The sequence below is a fragment of the Pyrus communis genome, chromosome 8 (genome assembly GCF_963583255.1).
Source record: "Pyrus communis chromosome 8, drPyrComm1.1, whole genome shotgun sequence".
Taxonomy (NCBI): domain Eukaryota; kingdom Viridiplantae; phylum Streptophyta; class Magnoliopsida; order Rosales; family Rosaceae; genus Pyrus; species Pyrus communis.
This window is the reverse complement of record NC_084810.1, coordinates 27,333,647-27,344,406: the sequence shown is the minus strand read 5'-3', so window position 1 is coordinate 27,344,406 and position 10,760 is coordinate 27,333,647. Positions and strand designations below refer to the sequence as shown.

Here is a 10,760-nt window from a genome sequence, read left to right as displayed (position 1 = left end):
GGTAAGCCCAAAGCGGACAATATCGTGCTACGGTGATAGAGCGGGCCCGGGAAGTGGTCCGCCCCGGGCCGGGATGTGACACATTAAGTCTTATCAATGACCATTATTCAGAGGGTTATGGGGATTGGCATTAACATATTAATAATGGGTTTATCAATGACCATTATCGAAGAAGAATATGAAGGGAGGTTGACTGCGGTAGCAGCTCATATAATCTCCATTTGATTGTTTTCCAAAGTGGCCCGACTCTTTCATAATTTTAGACTTTTCTTTTTCTATTTAGTTTATGGAGAACTAATCTCCCTAGCTAGGGGGGAAACCTATATTACTAGTATGTAGTTTTATTATTTTGATTCTAATTGATGAATATTGGTTATGATTCATAAGTTTAATCATATTTTCCTATAGTTTTTGTTTCACATTCATGCTTTTAGTGAATTGAATAAATTAGTAGAATGGTACGATTTCGACGGAGTAATTTTTTAATATTTTGTTGCCGTGGGTACAAATTATATTTGGGATTACTTCTATAAGAAATTGAATGGGCGTTTTGTTTTGAATATCTACAATGAAAATCACTTTCAAGAAGTTTTATACGAGGAAAACTTAATTGCTATATTTTCTGGTTGAGATCACTTGTTGTTGGTATCTCAGTTGAGTTATAAAAAGGAATCGAAATAGTGAAATTGCATAGTTGTATGTGGGTGGAACCCTGATGCTTTAGTGTTTTTAATTGTTGAACTTTTATTCTATAAGTTACATCTCATTCGATATTATTTTTTGTTTCAGTCTTGATAATTCTGCATTCTTTTTCAATGCTCTTTAAGGAATATGACACTCAGACTTCAAGTTGATACTGCTACGCGACACCTGCACTTGGGTTTAGCAAGCACCCACTCAGTTTAAGTTTTTTGTGTAAATATTCTGTTAAGAAAAACTTTGAAGCCCAATAAATGGTAGAGCCATTTTCAATTGCCTTATAAAGTTACCATTAGTTATGACGGAAAATATTTTGCAAAAATAAAAATTTGCATTTGTCTCAAAAAATCGTGGGCTAATAATCACGGTTCTAGGTGATTTTGCAAATTTGTAAAAAAAATGTCGTAAAATCAACTTGCTTTCACCTTCACGCACCGTTTCATTTTGAAAATTCATGTAAGACTTTTCATTGATATTCTTGTGGATGGATTCCCATTTCGGCAATGTTTTGGTCTGTACTCGGTTTAAGCTTTCAATGTAAATATTTTGTTAATAATAAATTTGTGACTCAATAAATGGTAGAATCTCTTTCAATCGCCTTATAAAGTTACTCTTAGTTATGATGGAAAGTATTTTGCAAAAATAAAAATTTGCGTTTTTCTCACAAAAACGTGGGCTAACCATCAGTGTTTCTAGGCAATTTTGCAAATTTGTAAAAAAAACATCGTAAAATCTACTTGCTTTCACCTTCATGCACCGTTTGGTTTTGAAAATTCACGTAAGACTTTTCATTAATATTCTTGTAGATGGACTCCCGTTTCATCAATGTTTTGGTCCATACTCGGTTTAAGCTTTCAATGTAAGTATTTTGTTATAATAAATGTGTGGCTTAATAAATGGTAGAACGGCTTTCAATTGCCTTTATTAAGTTACTCTTAGTCATGACGGAAAATATTTTGTAAAAATAAAAATTTTCTTTTTTCTCAACAAAATGTGGGCTAACCATAACGGTTTCTTGGCGATTTTGCAAATTTGTAAGAAAAGCATCGTAAAATCAACTTGCTTTCACTTTCACATACCGTTTGGTTTTGAAAATTCATGTAAGACTTTTTATTGACATTCTTGTGGATGGACTCCCATTTAGGCAATGTATTCTTCCCCACTTAGTTTAAGTTTTCGAAGTAAATATTCTGTTAAAATAAATTTACGACCCAATGAATGGTAAAACTGCTTTCAATTGCCTTATAAAGTTACTCTTAATCTTTATGGAAAATTTTCATTTTTCTCAAAAAAGCGTGGGCTAATCATCACAGTTTCTAGGCGATTTTGCAAATTTGTTAAAAAAGTGTCGTAAACTCAACTTTCTTTCACCTTCACACACCGTTTGGTTTTGAAAATTCATGTAAGACTTTTTATTGATATTCTTGTGGATGGACTCTCGTTTCGGCAATGTTTTGGTTCCAATTCAGTTTAAGTTTTTGGTGTAAATTTTCTGTTTAGAATAAATTTGCTGCTCAATAAATGGTAGAATTGCTTTCAATTGCCTTATGAGGCTACTTTTAGTCATGATGGAAAATATTCTGCAAAAATAAAATCTACGTTTTTCTCAAAAAAAATGTGGCCTAACCATTATGGTTTCTAGGCGATTTTGCAAATTTGTAAAAAAAGCGTCGTAAAAAATCAACTAGCTTTCACCTTCAAGCACCGTTTGGCTTTGAAAATTCATTTAGTACTTTTCATTGATATTCTTGTGGATGGACTCCCGCTTCAGTAATGTTTTGGTCCCTAATCGGTTTAAGTTTTCGGCGTAAATATTCTTCTAAGAATAAATTTGCAGTTGAATGAATGGTAGAACTGCTTTCAATTGCCTTTTAAAGTTACTCTTAGTTATGGCGAAAAAAATTTTACAAACAATAAAAATTTGCATTTTTCTCAAAAAAGCATGGGCTAACATCATGGTTTCTAAGCAATTTTGCAAATTCATAAAAAAAGCGTTGTCAAATCAACTTGCTTTCACCTTCATGCACCGTTTGGTTTTGAAAATTCATGTAAGACTTTTGATTGATATTCTTGTGGATGAACTCCCGTTTTGGCAATGTTTTGGTCCCCGCTCAGTTTAAGTTTCATGTGTAAATATTATGTTAAGAATAAATTTACGGCTAAATAAATGGTAGAAACCCTTTTAATTGCCTTATAAAGTTACTCTTAGTCATGACGGAAAATATTTTGCTAAAATAAAAACTTTTATTTTTCTCAAAAAAAACGTGGGCTAACGATCACGGTTTTTAGGTGATTCTACAAATTTGAAAAAAAAAGGTCGTAAAAAATCAATTTGCTTTCACCTTCAAGCACCGTTTGGCTTTGAAAATTCATGTAAGATTTTTCATTGATATTCTTGTGGATGGACTCCTGTTTTGGCAATGTTTTGGTTCCCACTTGGTTTAAGTTTTTGGTATAAATATTCTGTTAAGAATAAATTTGTGACTTAATAAATGGTAGAACTGCTTTCTATTGCCTTATAAAGTTACTCTTAGTTATGAGAGAAAATATTTTGCAAAAATAAAAATTTGCGTTTTTCTCACAAAAACGTGGGCTAACTATCACTGTTTCTAGGTGATTTTCCAAATTTGTGAAAAAATGGTCATAAAATTAACTTGCTTTCACCTTCACGCACCGTTTGGTTTTGAAAATTCATGTAAGACTTTTCATTGATATTCTTTTGGTTCGACACCCGTTTCGGCAATGTTTTGGTCCCCACTCTGTTTAATTTTTCGGTGTAAATATTTTGTTTAGAATAAATAAGTGGCTCAATAAATGGTAGAACCACTTTCAATTGCCTTATAAAGTTACTCTTAGTCATGACGGAAAATATTTTGCAAAAATAAAAATCTGCATTTTTCTCCAAAAACATGTGGGCTTAATGGTTTCTTGGCGATTTTGCAAATTTGTAAGAAAAACATCGTAAAATCAAGTTGCTTTTACCTTCACGCACCATTTGGTTTTGAAAATTCATGTAAGACTTTTTATTGACATCCTTGTGGTCCCGTTTAGGCAATGTATTCTTCCCCACTCAGTTTAAGTTTTCCAAGTAAATATTTTGTTAAAATAAAATTGTGGCCCAATAAATGGTAAAACTGCTTTCAATTACCTTATAAAGTTACTCTTAGTCTTTACAGAAAATATTTTGCAAAAATAAAAATTTGCATTTTTCTCAAAAAAAAGTGGGCCTAACCATCACGGTTTCTAGGCGATTTTGCAAATTTGTAAAAAAAGCGTCGTAAAATCAACTTGCTTTCACCTTCATACATAGTTTGGTTTTGAAAATTCATGTAAGACTTTTCTTTGATATTCTTGTGGATGGACTCCCGTTTCGGCAATGTTTTTGTCCCCACTTAGTTTAAGTTTTCGATGTAAATTTTCTATTAAGAATAAACTTGTTGCTCAATAAATGGTAGAAGCGCTTTCAATTGCCTTATAATGTTACTTTTAGTCATGACGGAAAATATTTTGCAAAAATAAAAAATTGCATTTTTCTCAAAAAAAATGTGGGCTAACCATCACGATTTCTAAGCGATGTTGCAAATTTGTAAAAAAAGTGTCGGAAAATCAACTTGCTTTCACCTTCACGCACCACTTGGTTTTGAAAATTCATGTAAGGCTTTTCATTGATATTCTTGTGGATGGACTCTCGTTTTCGCAATGTTTTTGTCCCCACTCGGTTTAAGCTTTTGGTGTAAATATTCTGTTTGGAATAAATTTACGGCTCAATAAATGGTAGAATCTCTTTCAATCGCCTTATAAAGTTACTTTTAGTTATGATGGAAAATATTTTGCAAAAGTAAAAATTTGCATTTTTCCCACAAAAACATGGGCATCACAGTTTATAGCGCGATTTTGCAAATTTGTAAAAAAAGCGTCGTAAAATCAAATTACAAATTTCTTTCACCTTCACGAATCGTTTAGTTTTGAAAATTCGTGTAAGACTTTTCATTGATATTGTTGTGGATGGACTCCCGTTTCGGCAATGTTTTTGTCCCCATTCAATTTAAGTTTTCGGTGTAAATTTTATGTTTTGAATAAATTTGTGGCTCAATAAATGGTAGAACTGCTTTCAATTGCCTTATAAAGTTACTTTTAGTCATGATGGAAAATATTTTGCAAAAATAAAAATTTTCATTTTTCTCAAAAAAAAAAAAAAAAAAAAACGTGGGTGACAGTTCTAGGCGATTTTGCAAATTTGTAGAAAAAACGTCGTAAGATCAACTTGCTTTCACCTTCATGCGCTGTTTGGTTTTGAAAATTCATGTAAGACTTTTCATTGATATTCTTGTGGATTGACTTCCTGTTTCGGCAATGTTTTGGTCCCTACTCGGTTTAAGCTTTCGGTGTAAATATTTTGTTAAGAATAAATTTGCGTCTCAATAAATGGTAGAATCGCTTTCGATCGCCTTATAAAGTTACTCATAGTTATGACGGAAAGTATTTTGCAAAAATAAAAATTTTCGGTTTTCTCACAAAAACGTGGGCTAACCATAACTGTTTCTAGGAGATTTTGCAAATTTGTAAAAAAACAAAAACATCGTAAAATCTACTTGCTTTCACCTTCATGCACTATTTGGTTTTGAAAATTCATGTAAGAATTTTCATTGATATTCTTGTGGTTGGACTCCCGTTTCGGCAATGTTTTGGTCCCTACTCTGTTTAATTTTTCGGTGTAAATATTCTGTTAAGAATAAATTTGCTGCTCAATAAATAGTAGAACTGCTTTCAATTTCCTTATAAAGTTACTCTTAGTCATGACGGAAAATATTTTTCCAAAATAAAAATTTGTATTTTTATCAAAAAACGTGAGCTATATCACGGTTTCTTAGCGATTTTGCAAATTTGAAAAAAAAAAAAAACGTCGTAAAATCAACTTGCTTTCACCTTCACTTTCACCTCACCGTGGAGTCATTAAAATTCATGTACAAGTTTTTGGTATCATGTTGAGAAAGATTACTGTATCGGCTGGTATGGATATATGACAACTAAACCGAAATTTGAGAGTATCATGTTGCAGTTGCAGTGCCCCTTTCCTATGCTTCCCGTCTATTCGAGTCTTGTCACTGCGCTCCCAAACAACGAGAACGCACATATAACATACATGTGACATAATCATTCTGCAATGAACTGTTGTCTTTTTTGTTTAGGTCGTAGGTTCAAAATCTCATGTGCCAAAGTTTGTTGTGTTGTCGAATAAAAATAAATAAATCGAAACTCTAATCACGCCTTGATTTATTTGTTACAAACTATTCATGCAGAACAAGAGGAACACATTGATAATCTCCCTCCCAAGTACCTTAATCTTCATATTAAACTGTCCTTCCAACTGTTCATATACATCATGATAATCTACCTATTTCTTCCCAGGCTGCCTATTTTCGTTTACATCCATTTGGAAAAAGATGGCTATGAATTAGCAGGCTAAAATTACATCTAGAAATCCCCAATTTACAAAAATCGTCTATAGAAGTACTACACTGTCAACTTTCAGGCCTTCGAGAGTTCACTTGGTCATTTCATACCTTAACATATATATATTTACCAATAAATGGCCAAGTGATTACCCGCGGTCTTGATTTTACCCCCTCTAAGCCTTCTCTTGATGCCTGGACAGCTCCTTATCAGCAAAATGCAAAAGCCTCCTCAATCTCAAAACCATATCGCAATGAAATGGCAGTGCAGTTCGCCTCTCTAGGTACACTGGACTCACAGTCATCCATGAGAGTGCATGAAGCTCTGCCGCCAGAGATTCCAGAATGACATGAATCTCAAACTCCAACTCTCTAGCTTCCGAGCTTGGACTCCTTCCCGCTTGTTTGGTATTACCCCTCATGAGTTTGTCTTGGCTAAAGCTATTGCCTCCATAATGATCAATAAGACTGACCAAAAGAGATGAAGGCCATTCTTCTTTGCTCCTCCAATCTCTCCTCACAGTAGGTGCAGCTTTGGAAACCACAAAACAAGTAGAAAAGGGGATAGCAGAGCCTTTACTGTGAAGGAGATGGGCTACTGGAGGTGATTCGGCAGTGAGGCATGTGGGCAGCTGAAGAGGTGTTGGCGGGAGGAATCGCATGCTCGGTGATGGGATCAGAATGTAAGAAGCAGGTTTGGAACCAAGAGACTTCACGGGTGTGAAGCCTTCCAGATATGCTGCGGAGCCCACACCGACAACACCTTGAGCTCCTGCACAGAACTTGGAGTCAATATTATAATCAAACTTCACATTAACTTCTCTGATCCGCTTGGCAGATAAATAAATAAAAGGTTTGAAGTGTCTCAGAAACAAACTCGCGTAATTTAGATAACTAAACTATTTCCATAAGACATTTTCTCTTGTTTATGTTGATCTATAGAACCCTGGTTCATATTGCATAAGAAAAAGTCCCAATTATTGCTGTTAGCTTTTGTTCTAATACTTCTTTTTCCCTCTTTTTTTGAGACACGCAAAAGAAATAAACAAAGAAGAGGAGCACTTTGTTAAGCAAACGGAAAGATGCATATGGTGCTGTTCCGTTCAGTTTAAAACTATTATCCCAAAAATACTAACCAAGTTCATGTATTGGGCCTTAAAGAATAAAGCATCACCATCATTATGTAATATTAGTTATTGGACAACAGAATGAGGACTGGAAGAAGTAACTGACCCGGAGATTGTGTATCTGCTTGAAAAATAAGATGCAAAGAATGATCAATTGCAATTGTAATAAAGCTGATACTTTGCACCCACTGAATAAAACTCCTTGAGCTGTCCATTAACTGTGTGCCCACGAGCTGCTTTCTGACAGAAGGTTGTCCTAAGCCACCCTTCATATATCCAGATATTTTTTAGTGAGAGCTGCCATACAGAGGGCCAGGTGAAGAAGGTAGGGTTCTTTCTTGAATCATACTCATTTCCTGCTGTTGCATGGAATGCCCTTACTACTAGCAGACATCCCATCAGACAGAGATCGCCACAGTTGCAAATTCAACACCGATACCAATTTGAGAGTAGTGAATAAAAGCTGTGAATGAAAATTCACAGCATCGGTGAAAGTGATCTCAACATACAAGATGTACAAATAATAACCAAATTGATTGCAATTACCAACAGAAAAAAAGGTTGACAAGAATACCAACTGCATGTGGGCACTTCATCTCATAATTTAATTCTCACCCATGTAACCACTGTATCTCACATGCAATTGTCACCCTAAAATCCCTAATATAGACTTCGTCTTCCATCACAGTTCATCTTCAAAAATTAAAAATCTACTCGATACATTGCAGCTTTGTAACCGCACCAACACACAACTTCAACTTTAAAACAGAAAACCATAAGAACTTTGAAACGTAAAATGATGGGAATGAACTCAGTATACCTTGGTATTCAAGTTCATAGAAACTTCCAATGCGTGCAATCACAAAGTCCCTTGGCTTGGCAACACTGGTATCAGAAGAGCATGCCCGCAATATCTGACAGCCTTGCTGCAGAACTTGCACAAAAAGGCATTCCAACCCCTTTGTGTCTTGTCTACTGCTGATTCCACCAAAGGGGAATATGTGGCTATCAAGTAATTCTCCCCTTGAATCTGTCCAGATACATATTAGCCAACGCCAATCCTCTGTCCATCCATAGCAACAATGTAGGCTTGGAGTCTTATCTGGCTCAGATCCATCTTGGGAGCCCGATCCAGAATCAGCATTTCCACCCAAACTTGTATTCGGCAGAAAGCCTCCACTACTGTCATCTGACAATGGCTTTGAAGATTCTAATGATAAATTACCAAAAGCTAAAGGTGACAATGCACGCTCTAGAGAACCAGGTTCCACAAGAATAAAAAGCGGTTCAAAGATGTAGCGAGTCTCATCTTGAGGAAAAATATCTCCAATTCTGTTGGGATCACAGCTTACTGCTCCACTTCTTGTTTGCCATGAACTATCCCAGCCACCAGTCCTCAAACTAGCATCAATTTCACCCTCTCTTGGAAGGGAATGCCCATTAATTCAAGAGCCAACACAATCCTTCCACATCCCCGGAGTGGTAGAAGGCATTTGTGTGAGGACAGTATGGGATCTACTGGACAGTGATGATCATTGGACCACATCGCTAGATGGTCCTCGTGATATTCGGCGAGCCTTGTTGTAAATAGTAAAAGCAGTTTCCTTGAGAATTACAAGCTCATTCAGTGATGAGCTTGTAACTTTAAAAATGGCATCCACTGTCACAATTTGCAGTACCAATTTAGGAATATTAAACCCAGAAAGTACTAAAATATTTGATATTGATGCTTCATCCACTGTTGCTGAATAGCTTAATGCCTTGGAAACCTGACTGTGCCATAGAGATCTCTTTTCTCTGGCTGATTGGAAAATGACCGATCCAATAGCAACAGAAGATTCAACGACGGTCTTTAGAACTGGAATAGGCTCAGGGAAGGGGCACACAACATAAATCACCTGGATACAAAGAACCAACATAATATAGGATGTTAATCACAAGCAGTTAAAATAGTTTCATTACTATCTTGAGCAATTAGCAGAAAATACAATTTTCAAATAACCATAAAAGTAAGGTAAATTGAGTTTCCAGCGTACTCAGAAGAGTCCCAAATGAATAAGATAGAAAGCTTTGCAACTTAGGATAATCAGAAATTTATCCAAATATAGGATTGACATGAAATTTCCATAATCAGGAAAGGAAAAGAACACGTCTAAATACAACAGTAATTGAAGGCCTACTTTACTCACCGTTGAAGGACCACTACTTCCTTCTTTTGCATTTGTGGACAAGCAGTGACCAAGTTTCAAAGCTTTGAGTGCCTCTGAGAGAGACTTAAGGTAGCTTGTCAGGTCCCAGCCATTTGAAAGAGAAAGAAAATAATCACCTATTGAGCCCAGAGGAGATGCATTTCTGCTTTCTATCTTCATCGCTTGAGGGCAATCAAGTAGGACAAACCCAGGAGATGGCCTTCTCCCAGAGTCCACCTCCATTTGGTTCCCAACAGTCTGGAGTAAATGAGTTCCCAGTTTGCATGTTTCATAAACTGGAGAAAAGGAAGCAAAAGGTAGAACTTAAACACACAGATAAAAAGGGGAGGGGGAAGAGATCATGTGGAAGACAAATATTTTTCTCTTTCTAAACGAGAACACCTGAAAGCACAAATTCACCATAGATAACTGAGTTATGCACAAGCTTTTATTTTCCATTCAAGTAATAACTCCGAAATGTCTCTTTGAATTCACACATTTTCAGGGGTTAAATATGTTGAGAATAAACTCAAAAATGAGATCAGTGTTGTCTTTCTTCTTTTTTCTCTTGCAAAGCTATCATATATAACAGCATTCAAGCCATGATGCAATGCAAGTATGCCATATTAAGAATAAACTCAAAAAAAATGAAACTTTAAGAATTCAAAGCTAATGAAACAAATGAAGAGAACAGGGGCAAATGAACATACGATTTTGAAAATATTCGTCCACATTCCTTTTGAATATGATGGTAAAGCTCCAAAGCTCCTTGCCCCTCAGCTACTAAGTGCCCTTCTTTTATGATACTAAACTCGTATCAAATCCAATCCCCAAACATCTCTCATCTCTGCAAATAATACCAAATGAAAATTCATACACGTTTTCAACGCAGAGAAAAATATAGCAAATTAAGAAAATTGTTTCCACGTAGTGATATATGTATGCATGTAAAGAGCTACAAACCCTAACAACCCGTCTGGTGGCAACATATGGAGAGGGAAGCAAAGTGAAAATTTCAAATTTCAGATACAAGCTGCAAGATTTAGTATGCTTCTCCTTCCCAATTCCGAAGACTCTTGGCAGCGGAAAGATGGAGAAAAAAAGGAAGAAAATTTGCAATAGAAAATAAGCGTCCCTTGTGTGGTGTTTGGCTGCCGGGAAAATTCAGTCGGTGATTTTCTTTCAGAGGGTTTTTCTTACTCAAGTCTCAACAGTCCAAGTGAAATGAATTTTGTATCGATTCAAGTAGAAAGGATTATCGTGCGTCGATCTCATTCGGATCCTATTCCGCA

At 35.6% G+C, this 10,760-nt stretch overlaps 1 pseudogene; it reads right to left on the bottom strand.

Annotated features, from left to right (window-relative positions):
• Positions 1 to 5,939: 5,939 nt before the first annotated feature.
• Positions 5,940 to 9,967, bottom strand: LOC137743263 (mediator of RNA polymerase II transcription subunit 13-like; annotated as a pseudogene).
• Positions 9,968 to 10,760: the final 793 nt, after the last annotated feature.